Source organism: Euphorbia lathyris, chromosome 3 (genome assembly GCF_963576675.1).
Source record: "Euphorbia lathyris chromosome 3, ddEupLath1.1, whole genome shotgun sequence".
Taxonomy (NCBI): domain Eukaryota; kingdom Viridiplantae; phylum Streptophyta; class Magnoliopsida; order Malpighiales; family Euphorbiaceae; genus Euphorbia; species Euphorbia lathyris.
The window spans coordinates 65,934,240-65,958,825 of NC_088912.1; the positions used below are offsets into that span (position 1 = coordinate 65,934,240).

The window sequence follows — 24,586 nt, forward strand, 5'->3', positions numbered from 1 at the left end:
TTTTGACAAAAATTTAGATTTTTCGTATTTTATTTCGAATCTAGGTTTATTTATACTTATTCAAACTTTTATATTTTATTTATTTCAAATTACTAACATATTTATTTTTCAAATTCTGTTTTGTAGGTAGTTTCGGTTCGTGCGAAATTGCAGGTTCATGCGCAGTTCTCGAAGTTTAGGCACGTCACCAGATCCTATTGACCCAGAAATTGAAAGGACTCTTAAAAAGAACAAGAGAGACAACAAAAACAAAACCAAAAACAAAAACAAGACCCCAATAAAAACCAGAGTTACCGAGCCAGAAATTATGGCTACACTCATGGATTACGCTAGGCCAAGAGTGGCCGGCGTAACAAATAGTATAGTTAGACCCCAAATTAATGCACACCATTTTGAAATTAAGCCAACATTGCTTAATATGTTGCAAAATAACGTAACATTTTACGGGTTACCTAACGAAAATCCTAATACCCATTTGACATATTTCTTAGAAATTTGTGGCTCTTTTAAAATTACTGACGTGACTGCAGAAGCAATCAAACTTCGCATTTTTCCTTTTACTTTGAAGGATCGTGCCAAAGAGTGGTTAACTTCTATGCCAGCCGCATCATTTGAGACTTGGGAGCAATTAGCCCAAGCATTTTTATCAAAAAAATTTCCTTTAGCAAAAACAGCAAGAGTCATAAAAGAGTTAACATATTTTTCTCAAAATGATAATGAAACTCTTTATGAGGCTTGGGAACGTTTTAAAGAACTTCAACGTTTATGCCCACACCACCAATTGCCCGTTGAACTTTTAATGCAAACATTTTATAATGGACTAAATCCTACAACTAGAGGTTCATTAGATGCTATGTCTGGAGGGTTATTCATGAAGAAAACATCTACCCAAGCAAGAGAACTTTTGGAGGAAATGGCAATCAACAACAGTATGTGGCCCGCGGAACGTGGACACATACCAGTAGCAAAACCATCATCCTCAACAACGTCATCGGTTAAAGGTATAGTGAATCTTGATCCAGTTGCGATGTTGCAAGCCCAGTTTTCTGCCTTATCGCACAAAATTGATAGGTTTAAGGCACCGTGTGATCCTAATGGTAAGCCAATCCAAACGGATGTGGATTATGAAGGTATGAGCGAAATTGAACAGGTAAATTTTGTCCAAGGGCAAAACCAAACCAATAACCCTTATTCCAACACATATAATCCTGGATGGAGAAATCATCCTAACTTTAACTGGAGAGATAATAATAATAATGCTAATGCTAATCAAAATCGTACTGCTAATTATCAAAATCAATCACGAGATACGATTAGCACTTTATCTTCTAAAATCGACAAATTTATTGATGCTATGAGCGGAAAAATAAGTAATCACGACGATGGTTTTAAACGGATCGAGAATAAATTCGATCAGCTTATTAAAAACCAACCATCTAGCATCCATAATTTGGAGGTTCAAATTGGACAACTCGCTAAATCAATTCCATCCCGCAAAGAGGGAAGTCTTCCAAGCCATACGGAAGAAAATCTGAAAGAGCATGTAAAGGCTATCACTCTTCGTTCAGGGAAAAATTACTTAGGTCCGAAAATGCCCAGAAATTCGACTTTACCTGGAACTGATTTACCAAAGCCCAAAGAAGATACATTAAATCAAAAAGATGCACCAATTGACTCTAGTACAAAAACTTTTGTACCCAAACCACCTTTTCCACACAAAGTCCGCAATAAGGACTATGACAAACAACTTTTAACATTTTTAGACAAACTTAAAAATTTGCATATTAATTTGACGTTTATGGATGCGATTACGCAAATTCCTCAAAGATTTAATTTCGAAGAAAATCAGTTGGGAAGGAATTTCATCCATTTCACTAACTGAAGATTGCAGTTCAATTGTGTCAAGTACTTTGCCCACCAAACTCAAAGATCCCGGATGTTTTACCATTCCGTGTAAATTGGGAGATATTGAATTCCCAAGTTGTCTTTGTGATTTAGGAGCAAGCATAAACTTGATGCCATTATCTATTTTTAATAAGTTAGGCTTAGAAGAAGATATCAAACGTACCAATATGGTTTTGCAATTAGTGGATCAAACCACTAAAAGACCATATGGTATAATTGAGGATGTTTTAGTTAAAGTTGACAAATTTATTTTTCCTACCGATTTTGTTATTTTAGATTTTGCTTATGACGTTAATTGTCTGCTAATCTTTGGTGACCGTTCATGAACACGGGACATGCTCTAGTTGATGTGTCGGAAGGGAAAGTAGTTTTATGAATAGGAGATGATAAGATTGAGTTCGATATGAACCGAGCTATGAAATATCCTATGGAAGATTTCGCTTGTATGAAACTTGATTTAATTGAAGAATGTGTAAATGACATTGTTCAAAAAGAAGAAATAATAGAACCTATAATGAGTGAGGAACTAGAAGATAAGGACCCAGAACCTTTGATTCGTGAAGATGGACCAGTTCCGCCTTCGATTATAGTTCCACCTAAATTAGAACTTAAAGAATTACCAAGTCATTTGAGGTACGCTTTCTTAGGCGAAGGCGATTCTCTACCTATAATTATCTCTAACAAGTTAACACAGGTTCAAGAAGAGAAATTGAAAGAAGTTGTTAGAAATAGGATAGGAAGTATGGGTTGGCAAATTTCAGACTTAAAAGGTATTAACCCGAGCATTGTAATGCATAGAATTCACTTAGAAGAAGATAAGCCACCTAAAGCGGATAGGCAAAGACGCCTAAATCCGAATATGAAAGAAGTAGTAAAAAATGAGATTACTAAACTTCTAGACAATGGAATCATTTATCCTATTTCGGATAGTGAATGGGTTAGTCCAATCCATTGTGTACCTAAAAAGGGAGGCATAACAGTTGTAAGGAATGAAGAAGGTGAATTAATACCTACACGAACCACCACTGGTTGGAGAGTTTGTATAGATTATATGAACCTTAATAAAGCAACTAGGAAAGATCATTTTCCTCTTCCTTTCATTTATCAAATGATCGAAAGGATAGCTGGTCATGCTTTCTACTATTTTCTAGATGGTTACTCCGGATTCTTTCAAATATATATTTACCCGGATGACCAAGATAAAACGACATTCACATGTCCTTACGAAACATTTGCATATAGGAGAATGCCCTTTGGTCTATGTAACGCACCTGCAACATTTCAACGTTGTATGACTGCAATTTTTAATGATTTCATTGAAGATATCATGGAAGTTTTTATGGATGATTTTTCAGTTTATGGAGATTCTTTCGATTCATGCCTAAAAAACTTGGATAAAGTTTTGTCTAGGTGTGAAGAAACAAATTTAGTATTAAACTGGGAAAAATGTCATTTCATGGTTGACGAAGGAATTGTTTTAGGTCACAAAATATATGAAAAAGGATTAGAAGTGGATAGAGCAAAAACTTTTGCAATAGAAAAATTACCCCCTCCAACTACTGTTAAGGGAGTAAGGTCATTTTTAGGACATGCCGGTTTTTACAGAAGATTTATTAAGAATTTTTCTATAATTTCCAAACCACTCACTAATTTACTCATGAAAGATTCAACTTTTGATTTTAATGAAGATTGCGTTAAAGCTTTCGAAACATTGAAAACAGCTTTAGTCAGTACACCTATTATTGCTAAACTCGATTGGGATTTACCCTTTGAAATTATGTGTGATGCAAGTGATTTAGCTGTCGGATGTGTTTTAGGTCAAAGGAAGGATAAGAAACTTCATGTCATTTATTATGCAAGTCACACACTGTCTGGTGCACAATTGAACTACACCACAACAGAGAAAGAAATGTTAGCTGTAGTCTTTGCATGCGATAAGTTTAGGTCATACTTGTTAGGTTCGAAAGTTATTATCTATACCGACCATGCAGCTTTAAGGTATTTATTTGCTAAAAAAGATGCAAAACCACGTCTCATTAGATGGGTTTTATTGTTACAAGAATTTGATATAGAAATTAAAGACAAAAAGGGAGTACAAAACCTTGTTGTCGATCATCTATCGAGACTTGAAGATGAAAACGGTCCTATAGGTGAAACTATCGGTATACGAGATGATTTCCCTGATGAACATCTCTATCAAATAAAAAGTGTCACGTCGCCATGGTATGCAGATATTGCTAATTATCTTGCAGCCAATATTGCTCCGGAAGGATTATCTTTCCAACAAAAGAAGAAATTTTTCTTTGACATTAAACAGTATTTTTGGGAAGATCCATTTTTGTTCAAAACTTGTGGTGACGGGATAATTAGGAGATGCGTTGGAGAAAATGAATATGAATCCATAATGTCAGAATGCCATTCTAGCTCTTATGGAGGACATAATGGAGTTAGTAAGACGGTAGCTAGAATATTTGAATGTGGTTTCTTTTGGCCTACGATGTTTAAAGACGTCCGTTCATTTATTACTCGTTGTGATAAGTGCCAAAGAACAGGAAATTTAGGAAGAAAAGATGATATGCCCCTTACAACCATGTTAGAAGTTGAAGTCTTCGACATGTGGGGAATAGATTTCATGGGACCTTTTCCCCCTTCTTTTGGTAAAACTTACATATTAGTCGCCGTAGATTATGTTTCAAAGTGGGTTGAATCAATTGCAACCCTGACAAACGATTCTAAAGTAGTTGTTAATTTTCTTGACGATGTATTTTGTAGATTTGGTTGTCCAAGAGTCATCGTTAGTGATGGTGGTACCCATTTTATAAACCGAAGTTTTGATACGCTTATGAAAAAATATGGAGTACGCCACCGCGTGTCTATGCCATACCATCCTCAGTCAAATGGTCAGGCGGAGATATCTAATAGAGAACTCAAATGGATTCTAGAGAAAACAGTTTCATCTTCAAGAAAAGATTGGTCTTGTAAACTCAATAATGCGTTATAGGCATACCGTACTGCATTTAAAACACCAATAGGAATGACTCCATACCACTTAGTGTATGGGAAGGCATGTCATTTGCCAGTCGAATTAGAACATAAAGCCTATTGGGCTATTAGGAAACTTAACTTTGATTTACGACAAGCAGGTAAGAAACGTTTGCTTGATTTAAATGAATTAGATGAGTTACGCCATCTATCTTATGAAAAATGCAAAGATTTATAAAGAAAAAGTGAAAAAATGGCACGATGCCAAGATTAAAGTCAAACACTTTAATGTTGGGGATAATGTGCTGTTATTTAATTTACGACTTCGTTTATTTCCAGGAAAACTTAAGTCCAGATGGATAGGACCGTATTTAGTCGTCAAAACATTCGATTATGGTTCTTTAGAACTTGAAGGACCTAACGGAGTTCGTTTCAAAGTTAATGGTAATCGATGCAAAATTTATTACGAAAATATTTCAAAAATAGGAATTAAGTTCGTAACATTATTATCTGACGTTTAAATCGTTTAGCTTTTCTAACACAGTTTATTTTGTTTTATTTCTTTTAGATTTTTGTTCATTTTTATTTATTTATTTTATTTTATTTTTACACATGCCATTTTTATGATTAGATGATTTTATATTATGATTTAGATGCATAAAATATGTTTATTTCATAATTTTAGATTTGATTTTAGGCAATTTAGACCGAAATTGAAGTTTCAGGCAATTCTCTGCCGAGAATTTGGAATTCTTAGCCAAGAATCCTCTTTTTCACAATTGTCCAAATAGGTTAGGTTTTTCTGAACTTACCGAGAATATTAAATTCTCTACTGTGAATCGGGTTATAGGTTTCGACGCCTGATTTCCGTAAGGAAATCAGCGTGTCGCGACCGAGAATTTGGAATTCTCGGTCGCGACACGCGTTATTTCTGGAATGTCAGGCCTGAATCATCTTCAACCTACAGACAAACCCTTTCATAAAGGAAAAATTAAGTTTCTTCAATTCAGAAAGGTATAATTTTATGCCTTTTCACATCAAAACAACACCTCATTTCATCCTAAAATCTTATAAATAAGTCCTTGAGGAACTTGGTTCTGTTCCAAATCTTTTCATCTTTGTCAGATCAAATTTTTGATTTTCTTCAAACACCATTTTCCCTAAGTTACAGAAACCTTGTTTCTTTAGTTCTACACCATGCCTACTAAATAGAAACCTTCAAAGAACAATGCTGCTTCAAGCAACAAATGCCCAGACTTATCCAAACGATATGGGGCGCCATTTCCTATCTTCAACCACGATGAAGGTAGGCGTTACTGGAGGCTCCGTTACAAATTCTTCACTGGCATGTTGTATATGGATGACTTTCTTAACGCTCAGCTTGGAATTAGCGATGACATGAGCCGCTATTTGGAACGCTTAGGGTGGACAAAATTCGCCAAAATGCGATTTCCTATAATAGGCGACTGGATACTCGAATTCTTTTGTACCGTTCGTTTCATTAATAAACGACGGGTATGTCTCAGTTTTCGTCGAGACGGCGAAATCTTCACTTTCGGCTATCCCGAGTTGCATGCTTGGTTTGGTTTTCCCTCGAGGGATACAATCAAATGTCATCCTGGAAAAGACATGACATCCACTGATATTTGGAGAATGCTCACTGGATTCTGGCGATTCAATTCTAAACTCGCCTATAATCAGTCTTTTCACTCCAGTTCCATGCTGTATTTGCACAAATTTTTGTGTCACAGTCTGTTTGGTCGCACATTCAGTAGTGTGGTCCGTGACACTGATTTGTATGTCCTTGGGGATGTGTTCCAAGGCAATACAGTAGATTCTTCCAAAATTCTGATGGAAGGTCTTGTTGCTGCATCTCGATCCACGGATAAAAAGATTGGATTCGGGAATATTATTTGTGGGATAATTCTCGGTACCAAGGGTACTATCGATATTACTTGGAGCGAGGATGAGAGTTTTCCGACTCTCGATTATGAGTTTCTCGAGTACGAAGGACTTGTGAGACGTGTATTTCGAGCAGGCCCTCATTTTCTCTCTGCACCAGAACGTCAAGCTTTCGTGCAGTTGCAAATAGATCGTTATAGGGCTAGAAGAATCCCTCTTGATAGGGACGAGTATATAGAGTAGTTTTGATTTATTTTTCATTTTGTGATTCTTGTATATATTTGTAAATATTTGATTGAATAAATATTTCTATTTTGCTTCATATTCTTATTTTGATATTAGTTAAACTATCATCATTTCATTTTAATAATATGTTCATCAATCTATCAAATGAGACTTTATTAAATCCATGACTAAGTTTAGATTCATTAATATATATAGATTCATTTAACTTACTTTCTTAAATGAAGCATTAATGTTTCATTTAATTCTTGTTAAAAACCTTTGATATTCTTAACTTACATGAATTTATATTTATTAAGCAAATAATTAATTTTCCATTAATAAAGGACAAACCTTTGGTTTTCCTTACATTTAATAACTTCATTTAAGTTCTTAAGTGCAAGTATCATTTTTATTCAATTCAGGTCATAATAAATAAACGAAATACCCAAAAACAAGTCACCAGGGCTGATCCGCGACCGAGAATTATAAATTCTCGGTAACTTCAGCAAGGGAACGCGCAGGATTTCAGAGAAAAATTCTCTGAATTAGCCATGCCGCGGCCGCGGATCCGAATACTCGGTCGCGACACGCGACCTGTAGAGCCACCAGTTCCGGATTTTTGACACAATTTTTGGCCTATTCCTATTCTACTTCTACATCTACCTATTCCACCCTATATAAACCTACCTCTTACACAAACCTCACATCACCTCTCTTTTTACCCAATCCCCTACTCCAAACTCTTCCCCATAAAACAACTTTTACTCTTCCCAATTTATTCATTACCATTTCTATACTCTTTTCACTTCAATCACCTCCCATTCCAACTCCCAACTTATCTTCAAGCTTTGCTCTTTCTCTCAATTTATCTTTTCTTTTCTTCTTTTCAAAACCCTAAACACCATTAACATGCCTAGAACTAAGCGTGTTGGTCACAAGCCCACTATTATGGAAGCTAATCGCCTACGGGTTCGATGCGGGGCTTATTTCGATATTGCTTCGGAGGAGGAAGCTGCTCGTTTCACTCACTTTTCACAAGCCGATCGCCAATTTATGGACATGATCTTCCTAGACTTCGATTCGGTAAGAGCATTGAATTTCTCCACTAGAATTGATGCTTTTATTGAGGCTTTGGGGTGGCAAGAATTCGTTTCTATGCGTTTTCCCCGTATAAATGAGTATGTGGTGGAGTTTTTGGTCACCTTAACTATGAACAAGAAGAAAACCTCTATTTCTTTTAGGAATAATGGTGTGACTTACACCATTGATTATGAAGCAATGGGAAACATGTTTGGTTTCCCTACTTCTGATTTTTATGATAAGCCTAAGGATTTTGATAATGATGCTATTTGTCAAACTCTTTCGGATCAAGACTATTTCAATTCGAAAAACACCTCAAGCAAGTTGATTAAGGACAATTGTGTGTTCTTCTTTCATAAATTTTTAAGTTTCTCTTTGTTTGGTCGTGTTGAGAGTTCGAAGATTCAGGTTCGGGATTTGTTTATTTTGGATAGTTTGTTTAAGGGCCTGCGGGTTGATAGCATTGGTATTCTGTTTGATAATTTATTCCGTGCTTCGAGGGCTACTACCATTCAAATCCCTCTTTGTAATTTTATCACCGCTATTGTGTTAGGAGCACGGGGTGAATTGGCCGATTATGACATGTCCACCTACCGTGGGTATATTCCACTCTTGGACATCTCGGCTCTTGAGCGGGCTCACTTATTGCTTACTTCGTGTCCTCCCGTCTTTATTTCATATGCTTCCCGTATTGCCCATCTTCGTGGCACTATGGGTGGAGGAGGTTCAGGTTCTCAATTTGTAGGTACCGAAGGCGGAGGCGAGGCGGAAGGAGAGGAGGATGCGCCACATGCTCAACCACAACCCCAAGCACCTCAAGATGATGATCCGGTTGACCTTAGGCGGATTTTGAACCAAATCAATTCCAACAATCGTCAAATGAATTTACGAATTGATGATTTGGTAGAAAATAACATGGTGATGAATGACAACCTCAATCTTTTGAGGCGTGAGCATAGGTCTACTCGGTCTCGGATGCTTTCATTTTTCCGACGCCGAAATGTGGAGACTTCACCTACACCTCCGGATTCCCCGCCTCATGCATAGGTTGTTTTCTTTATTTTTAGTTTAATCTTGTTAAAGTTTGGTACAATATTTCTTTTTCATATGTTTGGTACAATTTTTAATTTTATGTTGAATGTTTCATTTGCTAAATTTCTATCTTTATTTTCGTATGCTTTATTTCGTGCTTCTTTTATGTTATGTCCATTTATGCACCAATGAGGACATGGTCCAATTTAAGTGTGGGAGGAGATATACATATATCATTTTCGTTTTTTAGCACAAATAACAAATGCAACGAATAATTTTTATGCTAATGCAACATATATATTGCAACACATTTTATCTTCACGCTATTTTTTTACATTTTCATATGTTTATAAATTAATCACAAGTTAATATGATTTTTATTTTTAGGTTATCATTATCGTTAGAAATAATATTTCTATATGGGTAATATTTTCAAATTTTTCACAAATCTCCGATACGATTTTAAGTAAAAACGTCTCGAGTAAATGTATTTAAGTAAAAACTTCTTTATTTCAATCTCTATTTTATATCATGCAATTCATGATACAATAAATCTCATTTTAAATTTTCAATTAGGTTTATAGGCATTAAATTGAACTAACATTTTTTTAGCTCGGTTTGATTTCATCTTACATTAACACCAATTGAAGTTTTTAAGGAAACTTTAGCTATAATACATGTTGAATTTTAAGTCAATATAGGATGAATGTGCTATCTTTCTTTTTCCCAATTTACAATTTCAATTTACAATTTCATATTAATTAATCAATTAGTTGAATTCTTAACTTTTGGCCACGATTGAGACCAACCTTATCACAATCGAGGTATGAAAGGGAAGAAAATTAAGTACTGTTTACTTTTGGCCACGGTTGCGACCACCCTTATCACAATCGAGGTATGAAAGGAACGTTTAAAAGCAAAAAAAAAAATAATAATATAAGCGTGTTTAAGTTTAAAGTAACGATTGCGTCCACCCATGGCATGGTCGGTACCTCTTAAGCGAACACTAAGCAATAAAATACGTATAAAGTTACGATCGAGACCACCCTTATCTCGGGCGTAACTAAGCAAACAAATTAACCTAAGTACTTATTTAAATTTAATATATCTCATATATTAGTTTAAGTTTGGGAAAGGAAATTTTGTGCTTTGAAATGCCTTGAGACGAAAGACTCAATAACATGCGTGCTTATATCGTCCCGAATACTTCAATTCAAAATTAAAAATACAAGACGAATGATATATCGCCTATTATACTATGTTAGTTTGATATTTTGTGTATGAATTTGCCATGCGAAGTTAGTCTTTTCGGCTTAACTAATTTAAAAGGTAATACCAAGATGTATGTTTTATTTTTATAAAGAGATTAATCAAAGAATAAATTCAGTGAAATTTTGTTCGGGACTAGCAAAAGATTAAGTGTGGAGATTTGTTAAGCCCAAAATATACCTAAAATATCATCAATAATTACATCAATATTGCTACGAATTTGTGCTATTTATATCTGTTTAGAATGCTTTTACTCCCGAATATGTTTCTTTCTTACAAGGTACCTAAATATTTGGTAAAATCCAAATAGGAAAGAAAAGAGCTCAAAAATAGAATAAAAACCCTACAAAAGGAGTTAAAAACAACGAAGATCAAATTACACCAAGGCGAGGACAAAGACGAGGTCAGAAACAGAAGAAAAGTCAAATTCTCGGTTGAGGAAACAAATTCTCGGTAGAGAATTTTATGGAAGCCGTGACCGAGAATCCACAATTCTCGGTCGTGACACGCGTTCTTCAGAAATTCCTTCCCTTCGTTCGAATACCAAAATGATGCTCCCCCATTCTCGGTCGAGAATTAAATATTCTCGGTAAGAGCAGAAAATCTGTATAAGCCAATTGCACACTTTCGTTTTCGACGAAACGCGTTCGTTCGGGTGGATAAAGACGTCCTTTCACAACGGATACGATCCTTCACAATGGACACGACACTTCAATCAAGACTCTTCAACATCTATAAATAAAGAGTTGATGGAGAGTTGAAGATATATAGAAGAAAGAGATTAGTATAGAATTTATGCAGAAATTCCGAGTCAAGTGATTCAGAATTTAGTTTTCATTTCTGTTCAAAGCAATATGATATACACACATTGTTTATTCAATAATAACAAACACATTAGCGTTTAGACATTGTTCAAATTTAGTTTACATTTTGGTAGTAGATAGACCAGTCTCTATTACGAAGATTCAACGAGAAGATTGAGTAGAGGATTCGCCCTGAGTCTGACAAAGTCTAACGAAACCCAAGGAAAGGATTGACAACCCGTTCACTTGCAAGTCACAGAATGTTTCCATGCTCCCTATTCTCTGTAAACTTGTATCAATTTATATTTCATCTAATAAAGTCCGTTCTATTCGATAGATTTTATGCAGCACTTTGGTAAAGAATCCGAAGTGGACTGCTGGTGTTTTCATTAAAATGTAGTTTAATTCAAAATCTTTACAAGGAAACTTTGTTGAACAACTTAGACAAATTTCTATCTCGAAAGAGTTTTAATTTGGTTAAGGTAGCGATCTAACCCGACCGTAGGAGGATTGACTACAGTTCAAAGCCTAAAAATTAGAGGTTCCGTCATTTATTTCATTGTTATAATTTATACAAAGTTTAAAGTTGTTTTCTTTGCTTAATGCAAACGAATATATTTGTTTACTTTTCTAAAAAGTACTAAACGTTACTGTCTTGCAAATTCATTCTTAAATCAGAAGTATTTTCTAACATCTTCATACTCTAATCTAATTCTCATTCTAGCAATTTCAAAACGAAATCTGATTTAACGATTTTCCTTATTATAAATCTTAAAAGTATATTTAACCAATTCAAAATAAGTTTTTGTTAAAAAACGTTCCATGTGGGATCGATATCTTTTATTACTACAAGCATATACCGTGCACTTGCAGAAATCGCTCAACACTTCTCGTCATTGTTATAGCCTAAGCTCTGATACCATATAAGCAATAGAAGGGAATTGTATTTGATGAATACTGAAGTTATAGAGAATTACAGAGAATAATGGAAATGAATTCAAGTAGTTGCTCAAGAACTTTACAGAATTGATCTAACAAGATGATTTACATTTTACACAGGGATGTGTTTTTATATTGAACGAAGAAGAGTAAAGATGGGATACAGTTAGTTGTTGTAACTGTATATTGACAGTTGGAGTAAGAGTGTATCAGCTATATTGAGATGTACTGTAACTATGATGAAGACCAATATGGAAATTGTTGAGCGATTTCCGCAAGTGCACGGTATACGCTTGTAGTAATAAAAGACATCGAACCCACATGGAACGCTTTTTAACTAAAACCTTATTTAATTCAGTTTTATTCACGTGTTTAGGTTTAACAAAAGAAAATCGTTTAATTGATTGAATTGGTTCGGGTAAATTAGGATTAGATAAGAATATTATATTGAATTTAGAGAACAATTCCGTCTTGAGATTTTGATTATAAGACAGATACTTCCGTAATTGGAATAAATAGAAGGTATAAAACTTATTTTCATAAAGCAAAGAAAACAACTTTAACTTTGGTAAGATTATGGACATGTAATAATATAGGAATTTATTCAATTAAATGGCTTTGAACCGTAGAAATCTCTCTGGTTCGGAGCAGATTTCTACCTTAATCAAATTAGTATTTTATATCCGATAAGCCGCGATCAGCGATCATATCATCCGTAAAAACTAATTCTTTCAAGTGTTCAACAAAGTTCTTATATGAATAAGATGGAATAAAACGTTTTAATAAAAACACCAATTTATCATTTTGAAAATCATTTTGTCAGAACAATATCAAAATAACAACAGAAAGAATGTATTGAATAAAATAAATATATCATTAATGAAATGTGAATCTTCACAAGTTAACAGAGAAGTAGAAACATGGAAAGCATTGTGACGAAAACTTTGAGATCTGGGTTGTCAATCTTTCCCTCAAACTCCGTAGGTTTGTCAGACCCTTTTGCACTTCAGTCGTTAATTCTTCTCGCTGAATCTTCGGAATAGAGACTTGGTTAGTCCGCTACTAGAATGAAAACTTTTCTTTGATCAACCTTTGAAACTAAACTAATACTGTGTTTATAACTAATCTAATAACAACTTGTGTACATCAAGTTTGTTTACAGAAATGAAATCTAACTTTCTGACTCTTTTCTGAATCAGAAACTCAACATAATAACTCTCTGATTTTTCTAACTTTTCTAACTTAGCCAACAACATTAATTTCTGAAATGGATCACTTATTTATAGTTGTTGAAGGGTTGTAAATGATGGTTCGTGTCCGTTGGTGAAGGGTCGCTTTTATCCAAACGAACAGACGCGTTTCTCGGATTAAAACATGTGAAATATGTGCAGAATTCTTCGCTGTCTCAATATGAGATTCTGAAAATCTCAGTCGCGACAAGGGGTGCAGGGGCAAGTTGAAGACTTCATTTTTCCGGAGTTCGGCTTTCGTATGTCGCGACTGAGATTATGAAAATCTCAGTCGCGACAGAGACTTGTCTCCCCGTCTTTCGACTGCTTCTTATCCTCCTTGAGCGTTCTTCTGACTGATACGTATTCTTGGTACGTTTTTTAGGTTTTTCCTCCATTTTAGCTCCATTTTAGCTCCTATTTGGATTTAACCAAATAATTAAGTACCTTGCATCAAAGAAGTAAATAAAGACGTAAAAGTATTGAAAATGAATATATTTAGCACGATTTCAATGCAAATTTAACGTATTTATATATGATATTTTAGGTATATTTTGGGCTTAACAAACTCCCACACTTAAGCTTTTGCTAGTCCCGAGCAAAATTTCATTGAATTTATTCTTTAATCAATCTTTTTATAAATAGAACATATATCCATAATTTCCTCTTTAAATTAGTTAAACCGAAAGATAAACTTTTCATGGTAAATTTATACGCAAAGTATCAAACTAGCTAGTGAAAAAGAGATATATTATTCGTCTTGTATCTCAATTTTTATATTGAAGTATTTGGGACGGTGTAAGCACGCATGTTTCCGAATCTTTCGTCTCAAGGCAATTAAAAGCACAAAATTTCCTTTCCCAAACCTAAACTATTACAAATATAGCTGTATTAAGGACTTAGGTTTAATATATTTGCTTAGTCATGCCCGTGATAAGGGTGGTCTCGTCTGTGACTTTATATGAATTAATTTGCTTTTGTGTTCATTTAAGAGGTACCGACCATGCCATGGGTGGACGCAATCGTTACTTAAAACTTTAAACACGTTTAATTTTGCTTTAATTTCTGACGTTCCTTTCATACCTCGACCGTGATAAGGGTGGTCGCAATCGTGGCCAAAAGTAAACGGTACTTAATGTTCTTCCCTTTCATACCTCGATTGTGATAAGGTTGGTCTCAATCGTGGCCAAAAGTTAAGAATACGACTACTTGATTTAATTAACACGAATTATAAAAATGAAAATTATAAATTGGGAAAAGAAAAATAGCACATTCATCCTATATTGATTTGAAATTCAACATGTATTATGGCTAAAGTTTCCTTAAAAACTTCAATTGATTTTTAATGTAAGACGAAAAATAATATCGAGCTAAAAAGCTAAAGTTGTTAGTTTGCTTTATGCCTATAAACCTATTTAAAAATTGAAAATAAGATTTATATTTATCATGAATTCATGATATAAGGTTGAGATTTGAAACTAAAGAAATCTTTACTTATATACATTTACTCGAGACGTTTTGATAAAATCGTATCGGAGATTTGTAAAAATATTTGTAAAATATGGCCCGTATAGAAATATTATTTCTACCAATAATGATAACCTTAAAATATGCTTAACATTAGTTTGAAAGTTAAAGTGTTTGAAACATATGAAATATATAGTTAAGAAAAATTTTACGTTTATGAAAAATTGCTATTATTTTTGAAAAATGTTGCGCTTTATAAAAAAATGTTGCACTTGTTTTTGCAAAATGTTGCATATTATATTTTACTTAAAATTGAATAACAATATGCATCTATACTTTAAATAAATAGCATTCATTCTCATTCGTTGCATTCATTCGTACTTAAAATTAAAACGAATATGAAATATCTCCTCCCACACTTAATTTGGACCATGTCCTCATTGGTGCAAAAAGCGATAAAACACGAAAAATAGTACGAAATAAACCATGCGAAATTAGAATGAAAAATATAGTACGATAACATTCAAACAGAATAAGAAAAATAATTGTACCAAACATAATTAGAAATATTGTACCAAACCAAATAAAACATAATAACGAAAATGAGTGAAAGATAGAAAGGATAAAACCTATCAAAGTGAACTCGGTGGTGAAGGCGTAGTCTCAACTCCTTGGCGTCGGAAGAAAGATAGCAACCGGCGACGAGTAGATTTGTGCTCACGTCTCAACGTAGTGATATTGGCATCCACCGTGTTTATCCTCGAACTCATTTCGGTATTGTTGGCAACGACTTCATCTAACCGCAAATTCATGTGACGGTTATGCTCGTTCATTTGTTGCAAAACACGTTGCCATCCAACTTGTTCTTCAACATTCGGTTCTACATTTGCTTGCTCGTTGGTATGAACATCAACATGCTCCTCCTCCTCCTCCTCTTCATCAAATTCCTCTTCATCTTCCTCATCATCATCTTGGGCACCCAAACCTTGAGAACTCGAAGCTTCACTACCCATGGTAGCAAAAACACGTCTTGTACGAGCTTTATAAGAGATAAAGGCGGGCGGTCCCATTTTCTTCAATAAATTGGCCCTTTGAAGTGCCGTGAGATCCAAGGAAGGTAAACCAACATGAGGCATATTTTGATAATCCACTAATTCACCCCGAGCACCCAAAACAATGCCGGTAATTAAATTACCCATGGGCACTTGCTTATTGCGAGACTTGGAAGCTCGAACTAAATTAGTAAATATCATCTCAATACTATCAATGGTCAAACCCTTAAAAATACTATCCAACACAAACAAATCACGAACTTGCACCTTTGAACTTTCAACCCGACCAAATAAGGAAAATGATAAAAACTTATGAAAGAAAAAGATACAATCATCCTTAAGTAGCTTACTAGATGTATTCTTTGGATTAAAAACATCTAAACCGGTTAAAGAGTGCCAAACCGTGTGTGCATTAAAAGGCTTTGGTTTGGAATAAAAATTCCGAGTAGGAAGTCCAAACCATCGGTTTATAGTCGCATACCCAACGTCAAAACGAACTCCATTATTCCGAAAAGAGAGAACTCCTTTCTTCTTGTCATAGGTTAGAGTAACCAAAAATTCAATAATATGCGATTTAATACTAGGAAAACGCATACTAGAAAACCTTTTCCAACCAAGAACGGATAGATATTCATCAATAAGTTCGGTAAAAGAAAATATGTTTACCGTGTCGGTGTCAAGGAAAGGCATGTCGACGAACTCTATTTGGCTATTAGAAAAACGTCGAAATTTGCATCCTTCGGCTTCCGTTGCAATATCGAACGGTGCTCCATATTGAACCCGTAATCTATTGACTTCAGTGGCTTTAGTTTTGTTAGCAACGGTCTTTTGTCTAGGCATTTTTTTTTGTTTGTGAAATTTGGTGAAAGAGATGAAGAAAATATGAAAGAATGAAAGGAAGAGCAAAAGATAATGGTGGTGATTGAGGGAAGAAGAAGATGAATAGGGTAAAGATTTATGGGGAAGGTGAGTGAATCTTTGTGTTGGGAAGAGTAAAAGATGAGTGATTGGTGTAAATAAAGGTGATATAAATAGGTGTAAGTAGTAGGTATTGATTAGGATAGGGAATAGGTATGTAAAATAGAGTAGGAATAGGAAGAGATGCAAAAATCAGCCCAAATCCCGTCACTGTAAGTCGCGACAGCAAGTATGCAAGGGGGTCGAATTTTTCCTGAAAGTTGCCCTGTTGCTGTCTCAACTGAGATTTCAGAATCTCAATTGAGATTCTGGAATATCTGGGTAAAAATGGGACTGTTTGTGACAATTTTAACACGACTAAACCAATTCCTCTTATAAGTAAGTGACATTAATGTGAATATTAATCCCTAAAACTGAGATAAACAAAACTGAAACATTAAATCGAAGGAAAACCAAGGGTTGTTCCTTAAACAAAAGAAATAAAAGAAAGAATTAACGCACTTTCATTAATTATAAAGAAAATATAAACAATACCCTAATATATATATTTACATAAAATCATCTTACTCATAAAAACTCAAATCATAAATAAACACTCATATATACAATAATCAACAGAAACTCAAATTATATCCCTAAGAATTGGAAAAACGACGTGCATTGGCCCTGTTAATCTTCGTTTGAAGGAAGACTTGCCTCTCTAGTGCAGAAAGGAATGTTGGACCAGAACGAAAAACTCGTTTGACAAGCCCCTTGTTCTCCAAAAACTCGTAGTCAAGAATAGGGAAAGGTTCCGTATCAGTCCAAGGGACAGAAATGGTTCCCTTGGCTCCCAAAATGATTCCACAAATGATATTGGCGAACCCAATCTTCCGGTTCTTTGAACGGGAAGCGGCAACTAACCCCTCCATTAGAATCTTCGAGGAGTTCACTGAGTTGCCTTGGAAAACGTCGCCTAACACATAGAGATCAGTATCTTTCACAACATTGCTACTGACTCGACCAAAAAGACTATGATAGAGGAATTTGTGTAGATACAGCATGGAGTTAGAATTTATGGATTTGTTGAAGGCAAGACGTGGATTGAATCGCCAAAATCATGTTAACATCCTCCATATATCTGTAGAAGTCATATCCCGTCCAGGATGGTGCTGAGTTGTGTCTCGGGGTGGAAAATCAAACCAATTATGAAGTTCTGGATATCCAAAAGTGAATACCTGCCCCTCACAACAAAAACTGAGACGAACACGTCTCTTATTGACGAATCGAACGGTGGATAAAAACTCTAGAACCCAATTCCCAATTATAGGAAATTTCATAGAAGCAAATTTGGTCCATCCCAAATTAGTCAGATAGCGATCTATATCTTCGCTTATCCCGAGTTCCTCGTTCAGAAACTCGTCCATATACATCATGCCAAAGAATTGAGCATATCTAAACTGTAGAAAGCGTTTCCCATCGTCATGATTATAGATTGGAAACCATGTGCCATAACGATAAGAGATATCAATTTTCCCGCTTTGAGCAGAAGTGTGTTTTCGAACATTTTTCAAGGACTTGGTCATGTTTGTGAGAGAGAAGAAAATGGTGTCTGTAGGATTGAGAATTTGAGAAAGAAATTCAGAAAGATGAAATGAAAATTGAATAAGTCTGATCCTACAGGAATATATAAGATATATAAGTGAAAGGTTGTGTCTGTTAAAAAGAAAAGATGCCAAAGTGATACCTCTTCGATTCAACTGACAGAATTTTTGAAATTAGATGGCTGTAATCCCTTACAGTTATTTCAAATTGGAAAAGACAGAAAATCTCAACTGAGATTTTCGGAATCTCAACTGAGATTTCCAAATCCTGAAACATGGAAAATCTCAACTGAGATTTTTGCATTTTTTTAATTTCTCAATAACACTTAACACTTAATGAAATTATTTTCAAAACATGACTAGATTAAAATTTTAATGTTGACAAAACTTATTTGTACACAAAATAAAAAAATAAAAATTAAAGTAAATAAAATTAAAAATAAATAAATTAAAAAGAAAAATAAAAAATTATGAACATAAAATAAGAAAAACTATAAAATAAAAATATGAAAACTAAATAAATTAATTTTCATAGAAGTAGTCCACGGATTCAATTGCTTGAATTGGAGCTCCGTCGAAATAAATCTTGCAACGATTTCCATTGAACTTAAATCGATCGCCATTGGACTTTTCTAGTTCCAAAGTTCCGTAATCAAATGTTTTAACAACAAAAAATGGTCCAGTCCATCTAGCTTTTAGCTTACTTGGAAATAACTTTAATCTCGAATTAAAAAGTAAGACTTTATCCCCAATATTAAAGTTTTTAATTTTGATTTTGGCATCATGCCACTTTTTAACTTTTTCCTTATAAATTCTTGCATTTTCGTAGGACAAATAGCGTAATTCATCCAACTCGTTTAAGTCGAACAACCGCTTTTTTCCTACGCGTTGCAAATCACAATTAAGGGTTTTTATAGCCCAATATGCTTTATGTTCTAACTCTACTGGCAAATGACAAGCTTTGCCATAGACTAATCTATAAGGTGTCATTCCGATAGGTGTTTTAAATGCAGTACGGTATGCCCATAATGCATCGTTAAGTTTATGTGCCCAGTCTCTTCTAGAAGACGAAACTATTTTCTCAAGTATCCATTTGAGCTCTCTATTTGATATTTCCGCTTGACCATTCGTTTGAGGATGGTACGGCGTATAGATACGGTGGTGTACTCCGTATTTTTTCATAAGTGACTCAAAACTTCTATTTACGAAATGAGTACCACCGTCGCTTACCATAACTCTAGGAACTCCAAATCGACAGAATATTGCATTTAAAAACTTAACAACTACCTTAGAATCATTTGTCGGGGTTGCAATTGCTTCAACCCACATTGAGACATAATCTACGGCCACTAATATATAATTTTTGCCAAAAGAAGTAGGAAAAGGACCCATGAAATCGATCCCCCATACGTCGAAGATTTCAACTTCCAATATGTTCGTGAGAGGCATCTCATCTTTCCTTCCTAAATTCCTGGTTCTTTGACATTTATCACAGCGGATAATAAATGAACGGACGTCTTTAAACAAAGTAGGCCAAAAGAATCCGCATTCTAGTATTCTAGCTACTGTTTTGCTTACGCTGTTATGACCTCCATAGGCGCTAGCATGACATTCCGACATTATAGGGTCATATTCAAACTCACTAACACATCTCCTAAGTATTCCATCGCCGCATGTTTTGAACAAAAATGGATCTTCCCAAAAATATCTCTTAACCTCTGAAAAGAATTTCTTCTTTTGCTGAGGATTCAATCCATCTGGCACAACATGTGCAGCTAAGTAATTGGCTATATCCGCATACCATGGAGCTATGACACTTTGTACTTGCATGAGATGTTCATCGGGGAAATCATCTCGAATGCCTAATGTTTCACCGATGGGACCGTTTTCATCCTCAAGTCTTGATAGATGATCGGCGACAAAGTTTTCAACTCCCTTTTATCTTTAATCTCTATGTCAAATTCTTGCAATAATAAAACTCATCTAATAAGACGCGGTTTTGCATCTTTCTTAGCAAATAAATATCGTAAAGCTGCATGATCTGTGTAAATGATGACTTTAGATCCTAACAAGTAAGATCGAAACTTATCACATGCAAAAACTACTGCCAACATTTCTTTTTCAGTTGTGGTGTAATTTAACTGTGCACCGGACAATGTGTGACTCGCATAATATATAACATGAAGTTTCTTATCCTTCCTTTGACCTAATACACATCCTACAGCTAAGTCACTCGCATCACACATAATTTTGAAAGGTAGATTCCAATCGGGTTTTGATATTATAGGTGTACTGACTAAAGCCGTTTTCAAGGTATTGAAAGCTTGTAAACAATCCTCATTAAAATCAAAAGTTGAATCTTTCATAAGCAAATTAGTAAGTGGTTTGGAGATTACAGAAAAGTTATTTATAAACCTTCTGTAAAAACCTGCATGACCTAAAAATGATCTTACTCCCTTAACAGTGGTTGGTGGGGGTAATTTTTCTATAACTGAAGTCTTTGCTCTGTCCACTTCTAAACCTTTTTCAGATATCTTATGACCTAAAACAATTCCTTCGTCTACCATGAAATGACATTTTTCCCAATTTAATACTAAATTTGTTTCCTCACATCTAGACAATACTTTATCTAAGTTCTGTAAACATGCATCGAAAGAATCTCCATAAACTGAAAAATCATCCATGAAAACTTCCATTATATCTTCAATGAAGTCATTTAATATTGCTGTCATACATCGTTGAAATGTTGCTGGTGCATTACATAGACCAAAAGGCGTTCTCCTATATGCAAATGTTCCGTAAGGACACGTGAAGGTTGTTTTGTCTTAGTCATCCGGGTAAATGTAAATTTGAAAGAATCCGGAATAACCGTCTAGGAAACAATAAAATGCATGACCGGCTATCCTTTCGATCATTTGATCAATGAAAGGTAGAGGAAAATGATCTTTCCTAGTTGCTTTGTTTAGGTTCCTATAGTCTATACAAACCCTCCAACCGGTGGTGGTTAGTGTAGGTATCAGTTCACCTTCATCATTTCTTACAACAGTTATGCCTCCTTTTTTGGGTACACAATGGATTGGACTAACCCATTCACTATCCGAAATCGGATAAATGATTCCATTGTCGAGAAGTTTAGTAATCTCATTTTTACTACCTTTTTCATGTTCGGATTTAAGCGTCTTTGCCTATCCGCTTTAGGTGGCTTATCCTCTTCTAAGTGAATTCTATGCATTACGATACTAGGATTAATTCCTTTTAAGTCTGAAATTTGCCATCCCATACTTCCTATCCTATTTCTAACAACTTCTATCAATTTTTCTTCTTGATCATTTGTTAATTTGTTAGAAATAATTATAGGTAGAGAATCGCCTTCGCCTAAGAAAGCGTACCTCAAATGACTGGGTAACTCTTTAAGTTCTAATTTAGGGGGTGTTACAATTGAAGGCGGAACTGGTCCATCTTCTCGAATCAAAGGCGCTGGGTCCTTATCTTCTAATTCCTCACCTATTATAGGTTCAATTATTTCTTCACTCTGAATAACATCATTGACACATTCCTCGACTAAATCAAGTTTCATACAAGCGAATTCCTCCATAGGGTATTTCATCGCTTTGTTCATATTAAACTCGATATTATCTTCTCTTATCCTTAAAACTACCTTCCCTTCCGACACATCTACTAGAGCGCGTCCCGTGTTCATAAATGGTCTACCGAAAATTAAAGGGCAATTTACATCATATGCAAAGTCTAATATAACAAAATCGGTAGGAAAAATAAATTTATCGACTTTGACTAAAACATCTTCAATTATACCATATGGTCTCTTAGTGGTTTGATCTGCTAATTGCAAAACCATATTGGTACGTTTGATATCTTCTTCTAAACCTAACTTGTTAAAAATAGACAATGACATTAAGTTTATACTTGCTCCTAAATCACAAAGACAACTTGGGAATTCAATATCTCCCAACTTACACGGAATAGTAAAACATCCGGGATCTTTGAGTTTAGTGGGCAAATTACTTGACACGATTGAACTACAGTCTTCAGTTAACGAAATGGATGAAATTCCTTCCCAACTGATTTTCTTTGAAATTAAATCTTTTAAAAACTTACCATAGTTAGGAATTTGTGTGATTGCATCCATAAACGTTAAATTGATGTGCAAATTTTTAAGTTTATCCAAAAACGTTAGAAGTTATTTGTCATAGTCCTTATTTCGGACTTTGTGCGAAAAAGGTGGTTTGGGTACAAAAGTTTGGTACTTGTGTCAAATGGTGAACTATTTGTGTTTAAGTTATCTTCTTTGGACTTTGGTAAATCAGTTCCTGGTAATGTTGCATCTTTGGACATTTCCGGCCCTTGATAATTTTTCCCTGAACGAAGAGTGATAGCCTTCACCTGCTCTTTCGGATTTTCTTCCGTATGGCTGGGAAGACTTCCCTCTTTTCGGGATGGAATTGATTTAGCAAGTTGACCAATTTGAACCTCCAAATTATGGATGCTAGATGAGTGGTTTTTAATAAGCTGATCGAATTTATTTTCGATCCGTTTAAAACCATCGTCATGATTACTTATTTTTCCACTGATAGCATCTATAAACTTGTCGATTTTAGAAGATAAAGTGCTAATCGTATCTCTTGACTGATTTTGATAATTAGTGGTACGATTTTGATTAGCACTTGCATTATTGTTATTGTTATCTTTCCAGTTAAAGTTAGGATGATTCCTCCATCCAGAATTATAAGTATTAGAATAAGGATTATTAGTTTGGTTTTTCCCTTGGACAAAATTTACCTGTTCTATCTCACTCATGTTTTCGTAATCCACATCTGTTTGGATTGGATTACCATTGGTATCGCGTGGTGCCATAAACTTATCAATTTTGTGCGATAAAGCAGAAAATTGGGCTTGTAACATCGCGACTGGATCAAGTTCCACTATACCTTTAACTGATGGTGTGGTTGAGGATGATGGTTTTGCCACCGGTATATGTCCACGTTCCGCGGGCCACATAATGCTGTTGATTGCCATTTCCTCCAAAAGTTCTCTTGCTTGGGCTGATGTTTTCTTCATAAATAGCCCTCCCGACATAGCATCTAATGAACCCCTAGTTGTAGGATTTAGTCCATTGTAAAATGTTTGCATTAAAAGTTCAGCGGGTAATTGGTGGTGTGGGCATAAACGTTGAAGTTCTTTAAAACGTTCCCAAGTCTCATAAAGAGTCTCATTATCATTTTGAGAAAAAGATGTTAACTCCTTTATGACTCTTGCGGTTTTTGCTAAAGGAAAATATTTTGATAAAAATGCTTGGGCTAATTGTTCCCAAGTGGCAAAAGTTGCGGCTGGCATAGAAGTTAACCATTCTTTGGCTCTATCCTTCAAAGTGAAAGGAAAAAGTCGAAGTTTGATTGCTTCGGCAGTCACATCTGATATTTTTAAAGTGTCACAAATTTCAAGGAAATTTGTTAAATGGGTGTTAGGATTTTCGTTAGGTAACCCGTAAAATGTTACATTATTTTGCAACATATTAAGCAAAGATGGCTTAATTTCAAATTGGTTTGCGGTGATTCTGGGTCTAACGATACTATTGGTCACACCGGCCACACCTGGCCTAGCGTAATCCATAAGTGTTGGTGGATCTGCCATTTTTTCTGGCTCAGTAAATGTTTTTACTGGAGTCTTATTTTTGTTTTTCTTGTTTTTCTTGTTCTTCCTAATGGTTTTCTCAATTTCTGGGTCTATAGGGTCTGGTACAATGCCTGAACTTCGAGAACTGCGCATGAACCTGAAATCTTGCACGAACCGAAACTACCTACAAAACAGAATTTGGAAAATAAATAAATTAGTAAATTAAAATTAATAAATTATAAAAGTTAAAATAAGTATGTTCAAACCTAGATTCGAAATAAAACACGAAAAATCTAAAATTTTGTCAAAAATTTTGGCGTTCCCCGGCAACGGCGCCAAAAACTTGTTGAGCGATTTCCGCAAGTGCACGGTATACGCTTGTAGTAATAAAAGATATCGAACCCACAGGGAACGCTTTTTAACTAAAACCTTATTTAATTCAGTTTTATTCACGTGTTTAGGTTTAACAAAAGAAAATCGTTTAGTTGATTGAATTGGTTCGGGTAAATTAGGATTAGATAAGAATATTATATTGAATTTAGAGAACAATTCCGTCTTGAGATTTTGAT

General features: G+C 34.9%; 2 non-coding genes across 2 annotated transcripts; one reads left to right on the forward strand and one right to left on the reverse strand.

The window, feature by feature from the left end:
* Window positions 1-676: 676 nt before the first annotated feature.
* On the reverse strand, window positions 677-783 carry LOC136224998 (small nucleolar RNA R71). Its single transcript, XR_010686739.1, has one exon. It is a non-coding gene; the product is annotated as a small nucleolar RNA R71 (small nucleolar RNA).
* A 22,767-nt stretch (window positions 784-23,550) lies between these two features.
* Window positions 23,551-23,657, forward strand: LOC136225189 (small nucleolar RNA R71). Its single transcript, XR_010686919.1, has one exon. It is a non-coding gene; the product is annotated as a small nucleolar RNA R71 (small nucleolar RNA).
* The last annotated feature ends 929 nt before the right edge of the window (window positions 23,658-24,586 follow it).